Here is a 27,344-nt window from a genome sequence, read left to right as displayed (position 1 = left end):
CATCATGTGAGTTTGCACAAAATTGTCTCTGCCTTCCTGAAGCTTTGCTGGAATCCCCAGCAAAGTGGTCTCTCTTCTTCTGTGTATGGATTACGTTTTATTTCCAAGTGTGTTTCTTAGGCGTGCAGTGAATTATGCCATTGTCTTGTAAATCATTTGCAAGACTCATAAGGAGAGAGATTGTAGTCTACAGCAGAGTAGAAAATTTTTAATGAATATTCTAAAATTAATGCTCACTATTTAACAATTCTTCATTAAAACTGAAACAAAGATTAATCAGATTGAACAAATTCCAACTAATATGTAAAAGATTTAAAGATCTCAATTCTCCCAAAAGTGTTTGAATTTCATAGAAAATGTGCTGAATACACCTGATCTTATGCTTTGAGTTCTTCCCTCCCTCCCTTGTTCCCTACCATCTTTCTGTCCACTTTTGCCTCTTACTATAGAACCAGGTGACCTTGAGCTTGAGAGTCTATTCTCTTGCCTTAGCTTCTCAAGTTTTGAGATTGCAGGTATTCTTTCTTTTTAATAAAATATTTTGTTTACACTTATTTGTTTCCATGTTTGTGCGCACATGGGGATCAGAGGGAAACTTATAGGAGTCAGCTTTCTCCTTTCACCCTATGGGTCTCAGAGATCAAACTCAGTCATCCTGCTTGGTATCAATCAAGTGCCTTTGCACTCACACCTATCTCCCCACCTCTGGCCTGTTTCTTCCACTACTACTATTGACACTTACATTTGCGTGGAGAAATACTACCTCTTTGGTTACACATTTTGAACTGAAGTTCATTTTTACAGGTTTGAATCTAGGGTTAGAACACAATCCAGCAGTAGAGCTTTGGTGCAATAGAGCTTTGTAAGTTCTGATGACCACTGTGGTGAGATCAGCTATGAGCACATGCCCTTCTCACAGTCAACAGGACTCACCGAGAACTGTCCCAGCTACTGAGGCTATAAGAGGGAATCCATCTTGATGATGTGCACTTAGGGCGGGGTGTCTCAGAAATATTAAGCGATGGATTCTTTCCATAATTCAGTATAGCTGAAGCCTTCCAAGTGACCAGAGTTAATTACACAAACAGAAAGCATAAGATACAGAAGCAGAAAAAGTTATGAGAGAGAGAGTTAAACATGATCTCAAGCAAACACGATTGGAAAGCGTAGAGGTGAGGGCTCCAGACTAGTTTTCTGGAACATTGCAGAGTTGTCCTATCAGGGAAGCTACACCCACAGCTTGCACTACTAAGTGTGGAGTAATGAAAAGTGTCATTACAAGGTCACAATAAAATAATATAAATATTGGAATAGGACTTTTCTTTTGGTTTCCTCAAAGCTTGAGCCTGCACGCCAGAGTCGAGGACCTTCCTCATATTGCAGAGCTAGAAATGACACGAGAGGATACTGATGGAGAGAATTCTCTTTCTTCACACCCTTTCAGGCCAACAAACCAATGAACATGAAGTATACATGGGTTTTCTCCCTTTCCACCTCTCAGTGCCTCGAGTTGGAAGAAACTGTGCTGTTTTCTTTCCAATAAGAAACCGAGGCACCAGGAAGTCTAGGGAGTCACTTATTTTTGTTTTTGTTTATTTTGTTTCTTTGAGAAAGGGTCTCACTAGGTAGCTGAGGCTGGCCTGAAATTTGCTGTGTAGATGAGGCTAGCCTGGAATTGACAGAGATCTGCTTGTAGTAGCCTCCTGATTACTTGGACTAAAGGTGTATGCCTCCAAGTGTGGCCCAAGGGTCTCTAGTTTTAACTTTGCAGTCATAAATATAGAGGTATATACTCTTAACGGAAGTGAGAATAGCACAGAGTGGTGATTTATCCCAAAGAGTTTTAGAAGCATTTTGTTCTCTTGAAATCTGAAGATTCTTGATGAATAGGGGAGGTTATTGTAGGTGTGTTTCTGAGTAATTGAATCTCAAGTAGTATAACCTAATGCAAACATTCTACCAAATGGAAGAAAAATTCAGCAACTATCTGGGGTCAGCTTCCTAAGATATAGTATCAGGCATACAATAAGCCCTTTTATAAATATTTGAGACTTTATTCAATCAATAAGGACTCTCTTGCTTCTTTCAATGACATTTCATTTTCTTCTAGTTGTAAAATCACATTTCTTTCTAAGCTCTTGAATTTTTCACCAGCTATCATAGGGAATAAAGGTGACATGCAGGTTAAACAATCATTTTTAAGAAAGTTGATTGGTTACATCATCAGTGTCCTCCAGTTTTCAAACACTGCTAGTCACGAACCAAGGATGGACCTTTCTCTATGACTGGTTTGTATTCTTAGTTTGAGAATATATTATAATAATTGAAAATTTAAGTGAAATAACATATTCATTTAATTTTCTTCAGTTGTGTGAATTTTGGTGATAGAGATATTGCAGAGAAAAAAAATAGCTCCATCAGGAAAATTCTTGTCTCACAAATATGGGGACCTCAATTTCCCTCTCAGGTATCAAAGTAAAATATCAAGGTATGGCTGAAATCCCAGAACTGAGACGTGTAGACAGGGCAGCCTCACCGAATCAGTGACCTCCAAGTTTGGTGAAGGTTCCTGTCTCAAAAGAAGTAGCATGGTTTGGTGGCATACACACTTTTAATTCTAGCATTTAGGAGGCAGATATAGGTAGATCTCTATGAGTTCAAAGCCAGCACAATGGTCAAAATGCCTTGCCTATATAGCAAGTTGAAGGCTATTCAGGGTTTCGTTGAGATCTTGCCTAAAAAACAAGAGGCCAAACAGTAACTAAAAATTAACAAGATAGGAAACAGTTGAGGACGATATCTAACACACATGCACCTGCAGTCAGATACATGTACATGCACATGCATACACCTACAGACACATACATTCCAATGCACACATATTTATTCCCACTGACAAGTATAGTCACAAAAGAGCAAAATGGAATATGAACAAGGGAGTAATGTTTTAGAAATACTGTTCATGAGCAAAAGCATTCATAGGATGCAGATATCATGAGAGAAACATACTGCTAATCCCGGGGCAGGATTGTGATCAGTATAACAACGCTCCTACAGCATCCAACAAGTGAAATAACTGGAGCTGTGGAAATCTTGATAAACTCTGGAACTATAGTACTTGATCCACACTTCCTGTGATTGCAGAGGGAGGATATTGCCCTGCTGAGACAAGTCAGCCACCAACCCAGTGTGTATTTGGTAATTACATAGGCCCTACATTGCAAATATTTAATCATTAAGTTAACACTTATAGGTTCATGAAAGAAAACAAATAATTTTTAAATGAAATGATCTTATATATCTGAAAAAAAGTCCAAACTCAAGGCCCATGTAGAAAAAAGCAGATTTTAGTTAAATGTAACAAACTAATAATGAGTCATAATATAGCAGGTATAACTAATTCATGCTTTTTCTGCTAAAAAACATGCAGTGTGATTAAAATATAAAAATCTTATATGAAAATCAAAATTGCCATATAAAAGTAGATAACCCATGATGATTTCTCAGTGAAATTGGAAAATTGTAATTATAGATAGTGATGAGACACGATTTTCCCCAATCTCCCTGAAAATACATTTTAATGTCATGGTAATTTGTTTAGTTTCACATTCTCGTGTTTTATACCACTCTAATATTATAAAATGAAAAGATAAACCACCCTGTCACTCATAATCACACATGATTAGCAAACAGACATTATCTGACATGACACTCCAAAAATTCTTTCTTTCTGTTAAATGCTTTCCTTAGTACAATGGAAAGACAAACATTTTATTCATTAGAGTTCTCGCTCAGAGGAAAGTGAAAAGGGGAGATTGTAAGAAATTCACACTAGATAAAGAGCATCTTGAGATACATAAAAGCAAAATTAGTGAGCCAGAGTATATCCAGGTATATACTCTACCATGTTCCCAGTGAGAAATGGGCTATATGCTGTTCCTGCCCTAGGTATCACTTCAGAATGGGAAGAACTGGGATAGAGGCTCTACTTAGCTTGCTGTCTAAGTACATGCAAGAGATGACTTCACTTTTCAAAGTCATAGTGAGCAATTTGTTTGTGTTAATCCTTATCTACACACCAAAGGTTTCCTGAGATGCACAGATGAAACTCAACACATGCAGCAAGTTTGCTACGTACTGCATTTAATCCATACTATAGCATGAGCATAATGAATTAGACAAGCTGCCTGTAGTTTCCAAGATTCCTTGAAAAACCTCTTTTTCGACACCTGAGTCCTAAACCATCTGCAAAATAAGAGCAAAGTGAAAGGAAGATGTTAGTCTAAAATACTCACTTTACTGTTAATATTGTTCTCATTTTTAGGTATGAATAACCTCTGAAGAGAAATTGGTATCTTGATATTAAAACTCAAAATTATAATAGAATTTCCAATAGTCAAAGCTTTCTACCTCAAGATACTATTTGACCATCATAATCAAACTCCCATATGTCTGTAATTTATAATCAAGCTATATTGTGTGTGTATGTGTGTGTGTGTGTGTGTGTAATGTCAGAATGAAATCTTATTATTCTATAAAATTAATACACTCTGGCAAACTGGCCGTCTCCTATAATTAGATTGGTGGCTCCCTAATTGTTATCAGAGAGCCTTCATCCAGTAACTGATAGAAGCAAATGCAGATATCCACAGGTAGTCACTGGGCTGAGCTCTGGGAGTCCTGCTAAAGAGGGCAGGGAGGGATAGTAGGAACAAGCTGTGGGTGGTGTCAAGGTCATGCTGGAGGAACTGGAAGACCGCAGGCTTCTGAGAACACACAGACTCTGGATCGACAGCTAGGAAACCTGCATGGAACCAACCAATAAGCAAGTTCTCTCTCTCTCTCTCTCTCTCTCTCTCTCTCTCTCTCTCTCTCTCTCTTTCTCTCTCTCTCTCCCCTCCCCCTCTCTCTCTGTGTGCGCGCGTGTGTGACAGTTGTGTAGCTTGGTTTGTTTGGGGGGACCTCTAGAAGTGGGATCAGAACCTGGACCTGCTGCTTGAGCTGGCTTTTGGGAATCTATTTCCAATGTTGAATTGCTTCATCCAGTCTCGATGCAGGGGGAGAAGCTTGGTCCTGCCTCAACTTCATGTGCTATGGTTTGTTGATGTCCATGGGAGGCTTGTCCCTTTCTGAATGGAGAAGGAGGAGATGTGGATTGGGGGGTAAAGGGGAGGTGGGGTGAGAGTGGGAGGAGAGGAGGGAGGGGAAAGTGCAGTTGGGATATAAAATAAATGAAAATATTGAATTAATAAAAAAGAAAAATGTTTTAAAAGAACCTATCTTCTATGGGTAGTTCCACTTTGCGGGGGCAGGGGTGGGAAGGAGAAGTTTAGCCTGGCTGAGAACCAATTTGATTCCAAACTCTTTGATCTGATTAAAAAGTCAAATGTGAGAAGGAAAGAGTGAAGAGGCCTAGGCCAGTAATCTGTGTAAGGGGATCTCCCAGTATCTTCTGCTATGAACAGCCCAGTGTTATAACACAGAATCCCAGTTGAAGAACTGCCTCCATCAGACTAGCCTGTGGCCATGTCTGTGCAGAATTTTCTTGAGAGATGTAGGAGGGCCCAGTCCACAACACACAGTGTCATGCCTGGGCAGGTATCTTAGGCTGTATAAGCAGCTGAATGCGAGTCTGGGAGCAAGCCAACAAGCAGCTTTCCTTAAAGGTTCCTGCTTCTGTTCCTGCTTAACTTTCTGCCCTGACTTTCCTCAGTGATGGACTGTGGTGGGGATGGAGAAGCCAAAACAATCCTTTCCTTGTTTTTATCAGACTGTTTGATCATAGCAACAGAAAGCAGACCAGAACAGGTCAACGTGCTTTATATGGAAGGAAATATTACCATAGAGGAACGTGTTTTCTTTTCTTTTGTTTGTGTGATTGTCTCCATATGTTTATATCTGTGTGCACAAGCCAGGGGAGGCGAGAGGTCAGTGTCGGCCGTCTAGGGGAGGCAAGAGGTCAGTGTCGGTCGTCTTCCTCAATAACACTACGCGTTATTTTTGAAGGAGGGCTTTTCACTGAACTTGGAGTTTACACAGCTAATCCAGATGACCAGCAAACTCAAAGGATCTTCTCGTCTTCACCTCCTTGGTGCTGGAACTAGGTGCGCATCTCTGTACCCGAATTCCACGTTGGCACTGTGGGTCAGACTCAGCTCTCCATGCTTCTGTGGCAGCCACATTGCTCATTACTGACTGAGTCATCCTCCCAAGTCCAAAACAGTGTTTCACTCCTGTAAAAATACCGCTATAATTTTATATCTAGAAAACCGAGATAGTCATTTAATATGAAACCAGTTAGGTTTTGAATAGCTATATTCCAGGGTTCAGTCTCACTAAGAATAAACACAATTCAAAACTCAGTTCATTAACTTGAACTGAGGGCTAACTCCATGTTTGGTGCTGGTGATACAAAACAAAACTTGTGTTTTCTGGTTTTAAGGTATGAACAAACCAAGGGTTTTGGACAAACCAAGGGTTTGGACATTCCTTGTACTTCACCAAAACCAGTGGTGTATGTTAATTGTCATACCCGAAATACATATAGCATGAAAGTGAGCTTCCGGGGGCTTAATTGTGCCAGAATGGCAATCCTAGGACTCCTAAAAGACCAACTCCCTTATGTGAGCATAGAAGGTTAGTAAAAATTTATCAATTGGATAAATTTTGGAAAGGTGTATCTGGGAAGCAGAAACAAAATATGTGGAGTCTCTGTTGGAGGGGGATGTGAGTCTTAGGAGAGGTTCCACTCAGGCTGCCTTGGGAGGTTCTTGCCAGCGCTGGTTCTAATGATGCTAATTTGCCTCTGAGTGGGAAGTGATAATGACAGACAGCATATGTGAAGGCAAGACCAACAAAGGCTCCATTCTAAAGTACCCTATAGCTCACAATCCTACTTTATTGTTCATCCTGAGACTTACATTGGACATACTTGCTTTGTGATGGGAAATATCTTCACAGAAGAATGAAGGTTTATACTATGAAAATATTTCCCTTTGTTTAGACATTCACATATGATAAATTGCAAACTAAAACAAGCAGGAATGTGTTCATAGTTAGCATATAAAAACTAGGCACTACAGGCTCTGAATATCCCTGGATTCTCTCTCATGGGTTCAATCAATGGTTTATTAAAAACAGTTGAAACAAATACATCTGAACTGACATAGAGAATTATTTGTCTGGTTACTATTCCTTGATCAAGACAATATGACAACATTGTGCTAGGCACCAGAAACAATCTAAAGAAGATTTAAAGGAAGGATGGATTTTCATAGAGCAGGTACACAGATGACATAAAGGATTTGAATGTCTATAAATGCTCTTGCATTCAGGGAGACCTTGAACTCTACCAATTCAATGTATGGTTCACACTTCTAACAGGATTTCCCAAAGCAAAGTACTTTATGTGTCTGTGGGTATGTTTGTGTATGTGAGCATGCAGAGGAGTGGGGGTAAGCGGCCAACTTTGAGTGTTTTCCACAATCAGTCTCCATCTTGTTAAGACGGTCTTTCACTGGATCAACTTGTTGATCCAGTTAGACCCACTAGCCAGTGAGCGAGGCAGAAACTTGATCAAGTAGGCAGAATCCCCCAATTCAAAGTGTTTTCATTGCCCTTTTCTATGTAAATGAGACTGCACAAAGATTCACTTAAAAACAACAAACAAAGCAGAAGGAACCAACCACAGAGTCTGTGTTACATTTCCACACAATTGTTTACACAGGTTCATAGCTTTTACCTAAGTAAGCTATGGAGTCATTCAATCAACCACGAACTAAAGTGAACCACTGATTTACTATAAAATAGTGAGTATTTAGTATGTGATGAGCATGGCTCTGGGCAGTGGAGACGGGCTAACTAATAAAGAAAGGAATTCCTCCACAAGGTTTCCATTCTGGTAGACCAGCCTCCCAAAGCCAAATGCTTGTCGAAATGGTGTAAAGTGTCAAGGAACAGGGGCATGGAGAAAATAAAGAAGATGGGGTAAATACGAAAGTCTGAAGGTTTACAGTTTCATATATGGTGGTCGCGGCAACCTCATGGGGTATTGTGTGAGCAGATATAAAAGAGACTAGAGACTGAGCCACATGTAGGTAGGGAGCAGCAAAGAGAAGGTGATGTAGGAGCTACAAAAGGGCAGGTGTTGGTTGGTTCAAGGAGTCTATCAGGGAAGACTTGTTAATGATAGATTCTATCATAGCAGAGGCAGTAGAATATGAGTAATAAAAGCCGGATTACAGTTATTTTGGCTTGGAAAGCCATTCTTCACATCTTTTTTTTTTTAAGCTTGGAGAAGGATTTTTTGTTCTATTACTTATCTACGGATTATAAGTACTATAGTAACAGGCACAACATTTGTTCGATGGGGAGCAGTGCCCAGCATACTGAAAGCACACCACAAATGCTAGCTCTTCTGGAGAAAATGATCATACTTAGTAGTCAAAAGTATTTCATTGTCTTCAGAATACATTTTCAGATGACCTATACTGCTTTGAAGTTTAGCTACAGGACATGGCTATGGGCCCAATTTTAGTAATGAGGAAATGTGTTATGATACTCATTCGAGATCCTGTTCCTATTAAGGCTGGAATGAAAACTCAGTCTTTCTCATTTCTAGACTTAAGGCTTTTGTTTGTTTGCTTGCTTGTTTGTTTTTAATTCTGGCCCCACTGCCTCCCAGAGCTGTGCAGATGTGGACAAATTATCTAGAGAATGTGGGAATACGAGGTATAAAAATAAAGTCAGATTCAAGGAATGTGTGTGTGTGTGCATGTGCTTGTGTGTGCACACATGTACACACACGCACACACACCCACTTATTTTTAAGAAAGGATAAAGATAATTAGTATTCAGAGCACTTGTGGTATTGTCTTGCTGAGCTCTGTGTTATTAGGTCAAAGGGGCAACAGTGATTAGGTCACGTTGATGAAGATTTATCTTCAGACATACCAAGAGCCAGGCAACAGCTAGCGGTGAGATGAGGCCAGATGGCAAAGAACTTTAAATGTCACTAAAGCATTTGAGCTTTCTTTTGGCATCGAGACACTACTGACAATTTGTAGAAAGAGGAGTGATATGGAAAAACAAAATGCGTACATGGGCTTTTTTTTTCTTAATTTTAGGAAGAAAATCTGTTAGAATGGAAAAGAGGTAGAAAGAAAAGAGAGAGAGAATCATTCAAAGAATATCTAGAATAATCCAAAAGGGAGAGAAAAATCCACAGGTCTGTATTTGGCTAAATTGATTAAGCTACATTAAATTGATTTCAAACCAATTCCTTCATTCCTGTCTTTCTTTTCTTCTTCCCCCTTCTCTCTCCTCTCTCTCTCTCTTTCTCTCTCTCTCTTTCTCTCCTTCTTTCGGGCAAATTCATCCTAGCCATGCTATATTTGGGAATTTGGTTATTTCCAGGGACCTCAGGTAGGACACATGCACAATAGAGACTCCTTTCTGGAATCTGTGCCTGTGTGCTGCTTTAGATTTCAGATGTTAACTGTCTCAGTGTGACAGATTACAAGTGTTGTCTTGGAACCTATAAGGAACCACCAGTGCCCATGCTATGCAATGTATATTTTAGAAAATGATCTTTGCTCCTCTACTGAAACAGCCACAGCTAACATTTTTTGGATTTTGAAATGTCGTCATCTCTCTCCATCTGGCTGCTGTAGTAGCAACATTAAGAATGCACCAGAACATCTGACTGATAATTCCTAGTGTGACTTTAAGAAATATACAGCAACTTATGAAGAAGTGAAGATGGTCCCCTGGGAAACATAGAAGAGTAGAAAAAGAAGTCATCATCAAAGGCTGCAACCAAATGCCTTGCTTCAACTCACAGAGCAAAGCATTGTCTGCCTTGCCAACAGCTTACAACAGAAGAAAACCCTGAGACATTCCATAGTTAGAGCCAAGCAGTAGACTTCCCGGTTGTCCCTGCTTATCTCTTGGTACACAAATAATTAAGTAAGATTTAGTTTATCTGAGGAAAATGGGAATTGAAATTTTCTTTACATATTTTGTATAATTAAAAAAAACTTTGGTTTGGATAGGCAATTATTTTTTCATATCCAAGTTTATTTTAAAGACAAATAACTTGACTCAGTTCATGGTAATGGATCCAGTTCCATTTGGAAATGGATAGCAGCTTCTTCTTCTTCTTCTTCTTCTTCTTCTTCTTCTTCTTCTTCTTCTTCTTCTTCTTCTTCTTCTTCTTCTTCTTCTTCTTCTCCTTCTTCTTCCTCTTTTAATGACACTTCAAAATACCAGAAGTCATTTCATCCTGAAACTAGATTCAAATGGTGGGATAAAGAAAAAAGGTCCTAATTAAGCATTCTTACAGATTCCACTGGACCACTGAGTTTTCTAATTTGTATACTGGTGGAGTGTTAAGTTTGTTTGATTTGCATGGGGCACTGTAATTTGTAGAGAACAAGAAATAAATAATGTGGTAGAAAAAAGAACAGGACAGATAGTAAAATAAATTAATGACAGATAGAACTTCAAACAGAGGCCAGCATATAATATGTAGAAAGAAGTCAGGAAAGAAAGTAAGGGATAGTGACCAGAGAGTATTCTTGGTGCCCTGGTCTATGTGGTATTTTGAGATTTTTGCTTATCACATTGAAGAATTGAATGCCTGTCTTCTTACAATTAGTGACCAATACATGCCATCAAGGTTAAGTGATCTTGGGCAGCATAAATCATTCTTTACATGCTTTGGAGAAGATTCAGAACATGGATAAATTGATGGGTGAGAACACTTTATTTTGTGAGTTATCTGTAAATAAGTAGGAGGATACACATCCAAGGAACCTCTACGATAAATAATTCATTGCTCTTAGAAAAGTTTCCTCACCCAAAGTAATTTTGTGCATATCCAGTATGACCTCATTGGAAGAGTTACAGCTCTCCAGGTCAGAAGAACACCACAACAAGATGCCTGAAAGAGATTTCTATGAGCCAGGTTACGCTTTGGTCGACTCCAGCCATTCCTGGAGTTGGTGCGGTCAATGGAATTGTCCTTAGGATGACAGCCAGGGAGCTTGCCTAGGCCAAGATAAATGCATTAGGAAGCCGAAGAGGAATGCAGCTCAGTGGGCAGTGAAAATCAATGCGAGCAAATTGGCCCCTCTTTGCCTCACCGCCTTGTCCTGTCCATTAAGCTCTATTTGCTGGTTCATGGTTGCTCACTTCATTTACTCTCTAATCCCTTTTTGCCAGCTTGGCGTGTCTCCAGGTTAGTTGCCTCCTGTTAATTGCCGTTTCCTGCTACTGCCTGACTGTCACGCGGCCTTATCACCTCATTACAGGGATTGGACGTGAAATTCTACACGTGAAACTCAGTGTGAGGCTGGGTTTATTTAGGATTGGGATTTAAATCAGACATGATCTCACAGCTTCTTGGAAATGGAGAGTTTTCCATGTCCTCATACCTCCAAAGAAGCCGATTGACTGTGTTCACTTGACTCTCATGCTGTTTAGCTGCTGCTATTGCTGCGGTCTCTACTGCTGTAGGCCAGAAAGGTGGATGAGCCAAATACACCTTGGTGGAAAGAGACCTTTACGAACTGTTTTCCAATACGGAATCCAGCAGACTCCTCCTAGGTATAGAACTGATTATATAATGTGGGAGTAACCGACCTCTGTCACTCTGTGTGTTCAATTACTACTATTATTTAGATTAGTAGACATGTGGAAAACGGATATATGATAAATTAAAAATTTAATACCCAGGACTGGGGATATAGCTTATAGTTGGTAAGGTGCTTGCCTTGCATACATGAGGAGCTGAGTAGTTCAGTCCCTCACAATACACACACACACACACACACACAAAGCAGAAAAAATTAAACCTAAAATCTGGATGGGGTAACAAGCACTTGTAATCTCAGCTTGACTTGTGGAGAATGGTTTGAAGAGAGGAGAAAGAGACAGCCTTGTTCCTGGGTTTACTAGCAAAACCAGCCTAGCCTACTTGGTGAGCTACAGATCAATGAGGGATCCTGCCTCAAACACAAAGATGGGTAATGTCTGAAGAATGACACCCAAAATTTTTCTCTTGTCTGTAACATAATTAATAAAAACCCAGAGACAGATATTGAGGTTCCACCTGAAGGTCAGAAAAGTAAAACAGTCAGCCACTAGCTCTTCCCTCTACCTCAGTCCAGAATGGCGATCCTTACTCCAAGAATCCTCACAATGAGACTGACCTTGAGCTATCTCCTCCCATTTTTTATTCCTCTCTAGTGCTGCTGGGATTAAAGACATGCACCACCCTGTCTCTACGACACACTAGGGTGGCTACTGGGATTAAAGCCTTACAGATGACTGCCTGGTTTGTAAGGTTGACCAGGGTGGCTGTTCTGTTTTTCTAACCTTCAGGCAAATGAGATAGAGCTACACTTGTCTTAACATGCAGGCACATACACATGTGTCACACACACACACACACACACACCCTCTTGTTCCCATCAAGTATCCAAGTGACGACTTCTAAATCTTTTTTTTAACACAACAGAATTTACTGAGCAGCTTCCAAAAGCCAACGCATTCTGAAAACAACTCTAAATTCCATTATTTAAATATTTTTTTGTAATGGAGATGACAGTTAGAGGTTGATGAGTAAGCCCCACAGATACATCAGCAATCTGACTCCAAAGCTCTTAGTTTGAAATAAACAACCCACTTCTTCACACTTCTTTCCTCTTCTTCACAATAAATCATCTTGTGGTAAACTAAAGGAAAATCACATAATGTTGAGCTTCAAAAAAAATGCTTCTGTATGTGGAAAGAGTGAAAACCATACATACACTTCAACCCAATACTTAGCTCATCTTTACTTAATAATACAAAATAGAAAAAATCTGCTGTTTTAAGAGTTCTTTTGTTCCTCCCTTATTCTTCCATTTCTCCATTCTTCCTATTCTTTCTCTTCCCCCTCCTATCTATCTATCTATCTATCTATCTATCTATCTATCTATCTATCTATCTATCTATCTATCTATCGAGATAGAGGCAAGGTTTCCCACTGTAAGCCTGGATGTCCTGGACCTTGCTCTGTAGACCAGGCTTGTTGCTGAAGGCCACACATAAAAACACCTTCTTATCTTCAACAACCTTGTTCACACATCTGGAATCTTCATGGGTACTATTCCATTCTTCTTTGCCATATTCATGCATTCACGGGAGCGTGTAGTTATGACTACACACTTGAAGGCTGTGAGCTGGAACAAACTCTCTACTTACATCCAAAATGACCTCCTGTGACCTTGAGTATTGTTCTCTTTGCTCAACAAACTTTGGATTGAACAACTCCTGAGGCTCACTTCTCCTGTGGGATTTCTTGGTGAATTGCACATATTTTTTTTTTTTAGATCGTGTGTGTATAATTTTGGAACTAGTAATTTATTATTTTCTAAGGTTCAGTTGTGTTCCTCACCCCATAAGCCAAAGTTGTAGGTTAGAGGGCTGCTTTTCTAAAATGCTCAAATTTGACAAATACCTCAGTTCTTAGAATGGTTTTTATTTGAACACAACCCAACAGAGGTTCTAATGAAGGACACACTGCAATGCCATCACCCCAGACAGCTTGCTTTTCCATACTTTGCTGGTTAAAGGTTTTGTACCAATGATAACTTTCTATTCAGTCCAAGTGCATACACAATGTTTAAAATAGATCAGGTTTTCAACAAGGAAGAGGCTAATTTTGTTTGTTGTACCATCAACTCTAAAATGCAGTTTTCCTATTAAATCCAAAGAAAATTGGATTTCTGTTTCTGAACTGAACCTTTCATTCTGAATGGAAATTTTAATTTAAATGGAAAATTGAAACTTCAGATTCTGAATACATGATTTTATACTGTTTTAAATAAAAAAATAATTTAGTTAAGTGAGCAACTACCAAACTGTGGTTTTAATATGCAAGAATATGCATTTTTAACTTACACAGGAAGAAACATAGGCATGGCTTAAGTCTTTTAAATATTGTATTTACAAGCAAGATGCTTACAGTTATAATCCTTGTGAGCAAGATGGTCCTTTGAGGCATGTGTGAGAAATTAATTATGAAAAGTAGATAGAACCTCGCAGGGAAAATATTATCCTTGGTATTTTTCAATTTTGCAACATGTTAAGATAAAAGTAATATCAGTGTGGTTGATTTCAGAATCATTTCCAAATTAATGTGTTTTTTTAAAGGTTGTAGTTTGAGACATCTATTACAGAACACCTATTGTTTTTAAAATCTATTTTAGGTGATTCAGCATGGGAAATATTAGGGAAGCACAAAGGAAAGCAATCCCCCGAGTGTACGCATCATGTGCTGTACCATAGAATGCTTCCTTGGGGTTACAGTTAGGTGAAAATCAGTCCCAGTACCGGGATCTTCTGGAAAGACGAGTTTAAATAATTTTGATACAATCAGATGTGAATATTTCACAGACTGCATTGCTTCATTTAACTGCAGTTCCAATGTCAGAATTACAGATGACAAACTTTCCACCCATGGGAAGTTTGGGAAATAACAGAAGCCCTGTGCTGTCATCAGGAAAAGCCTTGTCCCACAGAAAAACCAAGGGGAAAGGCAATTGAAATACAAAGTGACACTTTCCAAAATTTCTTCTGCCTTCTTCTTACTTTAAGGTTAACAAAAATCAAAGATTCTAAACACGTCATCGTAACTTTTTAAAATGTGCTCATGAATACATTTACAGCTTTAATTACAACATACACAACACATAAACAGGTTGCCAAATAGATTTTTAAGTTCAGTAAATCCAAGAATTAAAATAAAGCTCAGAGCTGCTCATAATAATCAATTTAGTTTAATTCATATCTTTTTCACAGTGGAATCAAGTAAGGCATCCTTAGATTTACTGAAATTAATCATTCAACAGTTATTCATTGTATTTAGTGAATTTAGGAATGTGTATGAGAAAGGAACCTTTTATTTAATTCAGTAGGTACCAGCAAGTTGGATTAATGAACTGTGGTATTTTGTGACATTTTATTAATATGCCTTCCCCCCTTCTGTCCTTATATAGTTTTGTATACTTAGCAATTTTCTGCCAAGTTATGATCAACTGGTGACTAATTTTGCCTATCATTTATCTCTTGGGGAATGCAAAAATGCCTTCATGTCATAACCTACAATGGTCTTTGGTATCTTTTTAAACAATGCTTCTTGCCAAACATTACTGGATTGAAAATCAGGGCAAAACACCCTTAGTGAAATGTTCTGCACTGTTGTGAAACCGTAGCTGAAGTGATACTAAAAACTAGAACTACACCACACACACACACACACACACACACACACACACACACACACACACACACACATTAAAATTAAACGAAAAGAAATTTAGAAATAGAAGGTGCTGGAAATGTGGATTTGGAGATTATGCAGAATCCCTGGGACAATGTGTATTTAGAAACATGGATCTCAATGCCATCATGTGAAAATCCCAGAAACCGATGCCTTCCACCAGGGCAGGTACTAACTGCAGTTATCAAGCCCAGAAATGCAGAAAAGGAGCAGTGAAGTTGTTGAAAATCAAAAAAGTGATGGGTAAAATGATGCAATTAAAGAGCAAAGAAAAACCAAGAAAATGAACATTTCATAATGAAGCCTAAAGAGACTTTTGGAATGACAGTGATGTCTGTGTCAAATATGACAAAAACAATGGCTGGAATTAGAAAAAAAAGACCATCCTGAGTGAGGTAACTCAGACCCAGAAAGACAAACACGGTATATACTCACTCATAAGTGTTTATTAGATGTAAAGCAAAGGATAACCAGCCTATAGTTCATGACCCCAGAGAAGTTAGGTAACAAGTAGAACCTTAAAAGAGACATACATGGATTTCCCTGGGAAAGGGAAATAGACAAGAACTCCTGAGAAAATTCAGAGCATTGGGGGTGGGCAGAAGGAGGGGGGGAGGGGAGAAAAAAAGTGGTGAGGAGAATATGAGGAAATAGGATGACTGAGATGTGGAAAGGACAGAGAGGGAGAACAAGGAAAGAAATATCTTGAGTGAGGAAGCTATTGCTGGGCTAGAAAGAAACCTGGCACTAGGAAAATTTCCAGGAATCCACAAGGATGACCCCAGCTAAGACCCTAAGCAATAGTGGAGAGGGTGCCTGAACCGGCCTTCCCCTGTAATCAGAGTGATGACTACCTTAACTGTCATCATAGAACCTTCAACCAAAACTTATGGAAGCAGATGCACAGATCCACAGCTATCACTGGGCTAAGCTCCCCAAGTCTAGTTGAAAAGAAGGAGGAGAGAAAATATGAGCAAAGGGAACATAACCATAATGTGGATACCTCCAGAAACATATGACCGGAGCTAATGGTAGCTCACTGATTCTGAAGGGATACAGGGGAACCTGCATTGGTTCTCTGAATGTGGGGAACAGATGTATGTCTGGGGTAGTCTGTGGGGCCACTGGCAGTGGGAGCAGGATTTATTGTTAGTGCTTGAACTGGCTTTTTGGAGCCCATTCTCTTAGGAGGGATATGTTGCTAAACCTTGGTCCTACCTCAGAGTGAAGTGCTAGACATCGCTAACTCCCCAATGGGAAGCCTTACCCTTTCTGAGGAGCAAATGGAAGGGGCTGGGTAGGTAGAAAATGGGGGTAACTGAGAAAGAAAGAGACAGGGAACTAGGATTGGGATGTAAAATGAGAAAAGATTGTTTAAAATATAAAAAAAAAGCACAACAAAAGCAAAGAGGGCTCAGAGATATTGTTGGGGTTAAATATTGAATCGTTATTGGCTGTATTAGGCTCACCGGAAGGACTCAAGTCTGATTGTGTGGGCTGAAGAACAAAGAATATCAATGTATTCCAGATGTAGCCTAGTGGTAGATATTAGTTTGTTCCCGAGCATGTAGCTCAGTGGAAGAGTCCCTGCCCAGCATGTGCAAAGCTACAGGTACTGCCCCAGTACCATCGAACGATGTCAGTGAACTAAATACATCATACTTTATTCACTTATCTGGCATTTATACTATCATTCAGACAAACCTTCACTGCTTACTTAGTATTAGACAAAACCTTAGAGTTGCCTCAGAACATCCCCACATGACTATCAGCCTAATGATACATAGAGGCTCAGAGACCCAGAGAGGAGCCATTGTGCAGGTTTAGAGTAGAAATCGACTTTTCTCATTCTCCTACCTGCTTCCTTCTAAATATCCCTATCATGTTTATGGCTTGCGTTTCACTCGAGAGGACTGAGGTGCAGGAGTCTTTCACTCAGGAGAAGGGTACAGGATGCAGGGAACTGGAGTCCAGTCTTACGACTGGCAGCTTTGGCCTCAGACGTCTTCCTTGCACCCTCTAAGTTTGAAGCATCTGACCTGGAACAAGCACATACTGCTTGTGCTGATTTCATAAGTTGTTCAGACGATCAAACAGATTATTTCAGGCAATGTATTTATCATTGTGTCTCACACCATTAAGTGCTTAATACATGGTAACTGCTATAATTATTATTTATTATTATTATAATCTGTTCTTTAATTCCTAGTGAATATGAATAGGGACTTGTCCTCTGAGGAAACTGTCTATTTTTATGAATATAATTCAGCCATAAATATAGATCACTGTTTAGCGCATTTACACAAAATACACATGTGCACAAACATGCACATGCACACACATGCATATGTGCACACCACACACATGTACACACACAGTCACACACATGAAATGTTTCATTAGTAGGGGGACAGGATTTTTGGATTATGATAGAGGCTGATTGCATCACTTCCTGGTTTGTCTGGCAAAGGTTTTATCTCTCTGATATACAACTTCCCTACTTATAATGGGAAAATAATAGTTTTACTATAAGGTCACTGAACAAACTGCATGCGGTAACATATACTAAAGTGGTTTAACAAGGACATTTAAAAAGTTAAATATATTTATATTTATACACCTTTATCATTGAATAAAAAAAATGGAATCGTATGATGTTTGTTATCAGTAAATTCATTCTGTCCTTCTGTCTTCTTTTTGTTATTGTCTTGAGTAGTTCTGACACTTCTGTGAAGTCTCCAGGTTGATCTAAGTGTCAGGATCCAAGAAAGGCAGCCTCTCAGAAGTAAAACCGAACACAAATAGTGTAGTCTTGTTCCTGGAGTTGGTATCTCCACGAAAAGAAAACCGCTCTGCATGAAGGAATGTAAACTCGAATTAGTGGAGATACTACCCCAGTGGTCTGGGGGGATCTGGGGAAGCAGAATACAATTCTGCATTTTCTTTCATTCTCTTTAACACAGAACCAAATTTCATTTTGTCTTTTGATGATGTCCTTTGCCTCATGGAACAACTGTTTTAAACCTAGTGAGGCTGGGTCATCTTCCACAGTTCTTTCCTCCTCTAGATACTTCACTAGATTTTCACTTTTAAATAAAATGGTTAATAATTTCTCTGGTGTATTTGAGATTTTTTTTCAAAAGCATTTTTTCAATCTAGTTTAATCTGTGCTTAATTTAATATATTAATTTTTAATTTAATATTTTATAATTTGAGCTAGTATATTTAAGGTGTATTACATCTTAATTTTATATATTCAATCAAAGTTTAATAAAGTTTCCCTTTAACATCTTGATTAAAAGGACTATTGCACAGTACTTATGCCTTTCAATTCCTTTCAATTAAACTCCAACCACTGCTGTCTCAGAGGGCTTCAGCATTCCATCAAGGGCTTGAAGCCTGAAGTCCAAAAAAAAAAAAAAAAAAGTGCCAGCAGAAAAATCAAGAAATTTTGTTATCAAGATATTTCTGAGTATAAGGATTCCTGTATTTGTTAATCTAATACTAGCTACTCAAATTCCAGTGGCTTACGGCAGTGAAAACTAATCACAAAACCAACCAAATTGCTGTTCCTGACTCAGGTGTGGTTCTAGTCCAGAAGATGAATCAGGTAACCAATATTATTCCAAGATGAGGAGCCACCATCTTCAACATCTGCAGCCAGATCATCCATTCCAGTGACAGGAGAGCCCATGGGGACAGAATAGTACGTGGGGACAGAACGGCAGGTGGGTGAGAGGCTAGCACATAGGTGACAGGACAGAGCGTGCCAGTGAGAGGAGGTGAAAGTGTCCTCTAATGGGTTTACGTACATTCATCTGACTGGAGTTCAGTCCCATGTCTCATGTCACTAATAAGTGACAGCCAGATCTCATGGTCCAGCTGTGTGATGGCCTACAGAGGAAATAGGTCCATTCATACGCATCATGTTATCTTCATTTGCATTTCAAGTTATATAAATCATTTACTAGATATTTAATTTCCACACTTTCTAGAATCTATCATGAAATCCAAGGTTGAGGAAATGAAAAAAAAAATTCCTGACTCAGAAATGTCCGAGAAAGAAAGTCAGCAAGGCAAAAAGCAAATGTATTTATTATTTTTTCCCCTGACTTTTGAATCAATTAACTGACAAGAAGAAATTTAATGCAATAAATTCTTAATTTGGCTTATCTTGTGTAACAGTTTCTTCCAAGATTTAAACATTCCATCATGCAGGATGCTCCTTACATAAAAGATAAACAATTAAAAAATAGCCTCAGGAAGTTCCTGAAACTGACCAGACTGACTAGGCCCCTCCCTATCAGAGTAAGTAATAAAAGCCTGAGTCCCCTTCAGATGAACTGAAGTTGATCTTCCAAGAAGACTCATACACACTGAACTGCAAAGACTGTCAGGGGAGTGAAACCGGATGCCAGAAAGAAACAAAAATAAGTCGAGCTGCCAGAAGAGGTTTAGAACAACTGAGGCATCTGGCGAGGACACTCTCTAACCTGTTGAGCTTCCTACAGGCTGTGCAGTGTGCCCTAATTCCCAACATTTGTGAGCTGTCACTCATGCTGGGGTGGGTCTAGGAGAAGCAACTCCTCACCCATATTTCTGTAAGTAACCCCAATAAAACCCACTGTGTCACAAAGTTGGACTTCTGTAGTATCAAAACTTTGGTTTGTTGTGGGATCACTATTTAGGGTGTGTAGACGTGTGTTTTGTTTCTCTGCAGAAGTTTTGTAAAACAACAGCATATGCTAGGAAATGATACAGTCCACAACGATGGGATCATATGGTGACAGGAACATGTGGTAGCTGGTCTCAGTGAACTCAAGTCAGGAAGTAGATAGTGGAGAGAAAGTTAGACAGCATTAGAATACCTTGAGCCACTTCCACACTGCCAGTGACCATGTTCAGTTGAGCTCCACAAACTAACCTACTGAAAATAGTATAACATACACCTACATATAACTACATTTGCTTTACTTTTCTGTTTGAAATAATTCCTAGTCAATAGGCTCAGCTTCCTCTAGTAAAACAAGACTCAAAGAGTGATAGATCCTAACAATCCACAAAGAGTTCTTTGCAGGGACACAGTCTTTCTGTGTGTGAGTAACTGTAAATTAGGAGGACTCCAGAAAGCAGATACAAGACTAGGCTGTCTGTCATTTCACAGACTCCAGTCTATCCTGCACTGGGAAACAATAAAAGGATGCTTTGAACTAACTGCATAAAAAAGGATGGCCAGAAGAAAAGTGAGAGAGAGCTAGAGATGAGAAATTTGACAGAGCTACAGTGTGTGGTTCTAAAGGAGTGTTAACATTTGCAAACAAACAAGCAAAACCCAACCCCAAACCCAACCAAATAAACAAAACCAAAACAAACACATTTTGAGTGATTTGAAGACCACTCACAAAACCCATAAGAAGTTTTTTGCCATTATTAACCTCAGGAAGCAAATTCAAACCATGATGAGATATCCCTGGACCCCTTAGAATGGCTGAAACTCAAAAGTCAGACCCTACCAAGTACTGGTAAGAAAGGGAATATAATGGATCGCTCACCTGGGGCTGATAGATTTAAAATGGCTTGACTACTTCATGCAAATATTTGGCAATTTCATGTTATTGCATACACGCTTACCATATGATTTAGCTATTTCATGCCAAGGTATTTTACCAAAAGGAAGAAAGAGCATATGTCCACACAAAGATTTGTGCATGAGTAGTCACAGAGTTTCACTGTATAGTCAAACCTGGAAGCAACTCAGATGTCCATCATCAGGTTCCAGCAGCTGTGATTCATCATGGAATAGATTCCCTCGAAGAGTGAAAATGACTAAATATTGATCAATGGTATAACACAAAGGAATCCCAAAATAACTATGCCAAGTGAAAGAAGCCAAATTAAAAAATAGTACATGCAAAGCATTAGAAAATATAAGCTACTCCAGACTGAAAGAAAATAGTATTATTTTTCCCTATGAAGATAGGAGAAAAAGTTTTGAGGTTGAGATAAGTATTCCTGAAACTTCTGGAACAGTTGAAGGTATTTTCATGTTTTAAGTGTGGTAACACTTTATATACAGAATAATTCATACCCAATGCATACCTTAAATGTGATATCTAAGGTTATCAAACCTAATAAAAACATTTTTTGGTAAAAAAAACAACAACATGTACTGATTTAAAATTAGGTATTGCACCTATGATACTCCTATCAAAATTATAACCCAAACTTGAACCTAACTTGAAGGACATTCTAATTGATATCTTAAGGTCATGAAAATACACACACACACACACACTGAAAGATTATTGAAAAATAAAAGAAGCATAGAGATGTAACAAATGCTTCATGATTTTGCATCAAATATGTGTATTTATTAAGGGATTTGAATAGTAGGCAACCCATTCTCATGTCTGGATGCCAGAAAATAGTAAGCACCATGAGTCAATGTTAATTTCCTGGATTTGAGGGCCGTGTGTAGGCAGGTAAGTTTTGTAGTCTTGTCACAAATGTGCGTCTGTGTTTGTGGAAACCGTAGATTGATGTGGCACAGCAGCTCTTTGACAGTTTAACTTTGTCTTCAAATAGTTTTCAGTATCTTCCTAGAAGATTATAACTGTCTAAAGAGTAAAGTAGTATAACTGAAAGCAAATTCTCCACTAGAAAAACAACTGAAGTGAAAAATGAGTCAGGGATTTGAAGAGATATTTGCCATCAGTTGATACAGGAATGGCAAGGAAGCCTCTTGATATGGTCACCATAATTAGTCAGGGTGGAAATGCCAATCAAAACCATATGAGAATATCCTTACACACGTTTAACATTGAGAAGACAAATGCTATTGGCTTTTGGGAGACAAAATGCAGGGATGGATCTATTTATATTTTGAGAAAGGCTATGGGATGGTACTTTAGAGAATAATTCTGCATTTTTAAAAAGAATGTAAATACACATGACTTAGTGATTTCACTTTGAGCCTTTACCCATGAAAAACAAAATTTATCTTCATGTAGAGACATATACAAACACATATTGGAGATTTATTTGTAATGTAAAGAAAAAAAGTATGTTTGTAACAAGTGAATGGATAGCAAATTATGAAATATCCAACAGAAGACTATTCAACAGTGGAAAGCAATCAACTCCTGGCACACTGCAATGTAAATGAGTCTCAAAATAGTTATTCTGAGTGAAAGGACTACGGCTCACCAGGAACCATGCTCTGAGAATCTTTTCATATAAAATTGTAGAAAATAAAATTTTATAGTGACAGAAAGTAGAGCATTTACTACACAGAGAGTGTTAAAGGGAGGGGCTAGAGACAGGGATTCCAAATTGAGACCTTCCCGACAGCCATAGTAGGAGACAGTGTGGAGGAGGTTCTTCAGTCAGCTGAAAACAGAACTTCTGTAACTGGTGTTGGGGCTAGGAATAGGTACATGCGAAGGCATTGAAGTTGGTATGTTGAAGAGACAGTTATTCTCCTGCTTACTGCAATGCGCTTAGCAGTGGTGAAAGTATCTAGTCGACGGAGATCATTCAGGCATAAAATTGAGAGCAATCCTCTCACTTTTGGAACTGGACAAGACCAGGTTAACTGAGATAAGTCAGGCACAGAAGAACAAACACTACAAGTTTTCACTCTTGTGTTGAACCTAAAACATTGATCTCACACAAGAAAATGGAACAGTAGCAGTTAGAGGCTAAGGGATAGATAAGAGAAGAGATGGAGTTGGAAAATAATAAGCAACTAGAAGATGAATTTGGCTGAAGTACGGAATGATGGAGGAACCATAACCTACAGTCATTTGTTATCTATTTCCAAATAACTACAAAAGAAGTCCAAATGTCCCATGTACAGGAATGAAAGCAGGTTGAGATGGGCATGTGATTTACCACGAAGTTCATCTTTGCTCATTGACAGATACACTGAATTAGCCTACCATACTTCAGGAGTATGAACCAATAAAAAGCCTCAACTTTATGAAAAAAATGGATCATCCCTATGACACTCTTGAGGGTGATATGTATGCTCATTCTCTCACTGTTGGTGTTTTATAAGTTCACCGCCTAGAATAGTAAACTTAATACTTGTACTTTACTATACATAAATTACTCTTAAAATTTAGTTCAACAAAGATAGGATGAAAATGGCTTCACCTAGTTCCTGATGATCTTAAGTAGCAAAGAACACACGCTTACTTCCTGAAGAGTGTATGATGACTGGTGTAGTTGAGAGGATGGTTAACATCTGTGTGTGATATCCAAGGCATTAAGACGATGTTTGGGAAGGATCCAAAAGAATTCCCTCTAGCCCTGGGCCAAAGGCAAGATTCATAAGTTTTCTTTGAATCTGCTTCACCTCCATGTTAATTATTAATGGGTTTTTGTTTACTACTGTGAAAATACTTCCCAGTGGTGTGGAAGTCTATAGATCCCAGACAAAGTCAGTTGTCACAAAGGGAATTTTGGATACTCTTTTTACCAATCTTGGGATGTACGCCAAAGGAGTCCTCTCACCAAGATATGATGATGCTCCTGCCAGTAAGTTTAGGATACAAGCACCAGGTTGCCTTGCTTAAGTAGCAAAAGTCTAGTGCAACAATGTCCATTGCTTTTCTTCTCTGAGTCAAAAGCCTTTTGATTTACTCTTCACAGGAGGGCAGTTTCCTCAGGCTGAGTTGCTAGAAAGCAAGGGTGTCTCTGAGACTCTGTGTAGCAACTCACAGAAAGCCTCCACCAGGTGAACTGCTGTGGGTTGTCAGCATAGTTCATGCTCTGTTCCTTAGAAAATGTAGACTTCCATGTGCTAAGGCTGAACTTCAACAAATACTCTGTCTCCTGTGTTCACTCTTTAAGGTTACATGACCACCTCTTTCTGATAAGAGTGAGTGCATGCTGTGTAGCAGTTTTCCTTGAAATTGAAACTTTCCATCCTGCAGGAAAGCTCCTTTAGGCAGATGACAACCAACGCCAAACAGTTTCAGGGAGTCCCTGAAGCTGACCAGATTTGCTAGGCCCCTCACTACTAGATATTATAAGCAAGTAAGACAGTTGATAGTCATTCTCAGACAAACAAAATGGCAAAGGAAACTATGAGACCTGAACAACTGCCTGGAAGAAGCAGAAACCAGCCAAGTTGCCTGGAAATGGTTTAGACCAACTGAGGCACATGGAAAGACCCCTCTCCAACCTGTTGAGCTGCTTTGCAAGTGCTGTACAACGCACTCCAGGTTCCCAGCATTTGTAAACTGTTACCTATGCTGCTGGGGTGTTTTTTGGTGATGCAGCTGTCTTGGAGTCATTTCTATTCTTGTAACCCCTCACCCATATTTCTGTAAGTAACTCCAATGAAACTCATTAGGTCACCACAGTTGGGCTTTGGTGGCATCCATACTTGGTTCATCACTAAGTGCCCGGTCTGGAGTGAGGAAATTCGTGAGTTGCATCTCTCCAGGGAAAATTTTGTCATACAACAGTGCATCATTTCAGTGCAGCTGTTCTTGCTAATTCTCATTTTTCCTAGTGGAAAATGGTGGGTTTCTCACTCAGTCTGAGTCCCTATTGAATATAATGATTAAGACATTGCTTGTCTGCTGTCAATGGACATATGAGAAAGAATGGCTTTCTTGCTCGGATCTCTACCCTTTTAGAGCTGGTGTGGACACAGCACAGTTCTAGGCTATCCTGGTTCATTATTTCCTTCTCTAAAGAACCTGCACGTTTCTCATCAGTCCTCATTGTTCGCCATGATCAGAGAGTCTGGTTTTATCCCATGCTGTTCCAGTCACAGTCCAGCTGGCTTTGGTGAGCTCCCAATAGATCAGCCCCACTGTCTCAGTGGGTGGGTGCACCCCCCGTGGTCCTGACATCCTTGCTCGTGTTCTCCCTCCATCTGCTTCTCATTGGGACCTTGGGAGCTCAGTCCAGTGCTCCAGTGTGGGTCTCTGTCTCTATCTCCATCCATCACCAGATGAAGGTCCTATGGTGATATGAAAGATATTCGTCAGTAATGCTATAGGATAGGGTCAGTTCAGGTTCCCTATCCTCAGCTTCCCAAGGGACTAACTGGGGACATCGCCTTGGGCTCCTGGGAGCCACTCTAGGTTCCAGTCTCTTGCCAACACTAAGGTGGCTCTTTTAACTAAGATATGTGCTTCCCTGCTCCCCTATCCAACCTTCCTTTATCCCAATCTTCCTGTTTCCTCAAGTTCCCCCAATCCTCCCCTTCTTACTTTTCTCTCCCTGTCCCCCCTTATCCCCAACCCACCCCACCCCCAAGATCCCAATTTTGTCCCCGGCAATTTTATCTACTTCCCTTAGCCAAGAGGATAACTATATGTTTTTTCTTGGGTTCACCTTCTTCTTTAGCTTCTTTAGGTTCACCAGGTATACACTCCGTGACCTTTATTTATGGCTAGAAACCAATTATGAGTGAATACATCCAAGGTCAATGGCAAGGGGTTTTGATCCTACTTCATGTTCTGGCTTGGTGGGAGCCTAGCCAGTTTGGATGTTAACTTTCCTAGACATGGAGGGAGGGGGGAGGACCTTGGACTTTCCACAGGACAGGGAACCATGACTGCTCTTTGGATAGGAGAGGGAGGGGGAGAGGAGTGGGGGGAGGGGGAGAAGAGAGGGGGGAGGGGGAGAAGAGAGGGGGGAGGGGGAGGGAAATGGGAGGCTGGGAGGAGGCGGAAACTTTTTTTCTTATTCTCAATAAAATAAAAAAAAAAGAACCTGCACGTTAATAGTCACTAGCAATAATGCTCTTTTAAGGTTGTTTTCTGCCAAACACAGACTTAATTGGAAATAATGGCTGATAGAAGTTTATTGACTCAGAGCACTCTATCAGTATCCAGAATGTTCTAATGTATTAATTGCTGTAAGAAATGGGAAAGTATTTCTTTAATACAGGATAAAGTTGTCAATTATCCAGTTTCCCAGTCTGTATTAAATTTTACTTCTTCAGCTGCAGACTGGCTTTCTCTCTAGACCTAAGATTTGTCCAAGGAATATATAGGCCAACTATGATATGGAATGCTGAGAGTTAAGCATGTAGAAAATTAGCCAAGGCAGAATTTCAACCCAAGGTAGTGGTTCCTAGAGTAGATTAGATGAATGCCTGGATATCAGATCTCAGTGCTAAGATGAATATAGTTCTTTCATGCCTGGAAGATAATATAATACAGGTAAAAAATGTTGATATCTTAAAAACTTATTTCAGCCATTCGATCATCCAAATGTTATCATAAATTCTAGACACAAAACATCTGTGATGGCTTGAATGAGAATTGCCCCTATAGGTTTCTCTTTTACATATTTAGACCCTACGTTGTTGGAAGTGTTTGGAAAGGATTAGGAGGTGTCGTCTTATTGAAAAAAGTGTATCACTGAGAATGGGCTTTCAAGTCTCAAAAACACTTCCACCATTCCCAATGGATTTCCTTTCTTGAGGATCAAGAAGTGTGATTTTAACTGTTCCTGCTATCATGCCTTTGCTCTGTCATCATGAACACTAAATCTATGACAAGTCCAATTAAATTCTTTCCTTTATGAATTGCCTTGGTCATGGTGTTTTTTTCATAGTGATAGAAAAGTAACAAAGATAACATCTTCCACACAGTAAACCTGAATTTTGTGTTTTCCTTGTTGTTTATTGAGGCATGGTGTCACAATCCTTGCTTCTGATAATTTAAGAGAATCAGGCTTAGTCAGAGACAGCATCAGCTGGGAATGTGTCAACTTTCTTCTTATTTCTGACTCTTTTTAGCTTAAACAACCACCTCATCATTGTTGTGAACACATGTGTCTATAAAGCACTGCAAATAGCACTGACAGACAACACTTTTAAGGAAAAGAAACATAAATGTCACCCAATGCCTCCTACAAATGGGGAATCCCTTATCCAACAAGCACAGAGGTTGTTTTATTTTTCATAAGCAGTTCTATGAGTTGGACCCTGCATGACCTCCATCAAAATGGTTGGCCAATATACTCAGATAAAACTTAAATTAAA

This window comes from Alexandromys fortis, unplaced genomic scaffold (assembly GCF_014885135.2).
Source record: "Alexandromys fortis isolate MF-2015 unplaced genomic scaffold, M_Fortis_MF-2015_v1.1 scaffold_68, whole genome shotgun sequence".
Classification (NCBI taxonomy): domain Eukaryota; kingdom Metazoa; phylum Chordata; class Mammalia; order Rodentia; family Cricetidae; genus Alexandromys; species Alexandromys fortis.
Note: the sequence above shows the minus strand (reverse complement) of the source record.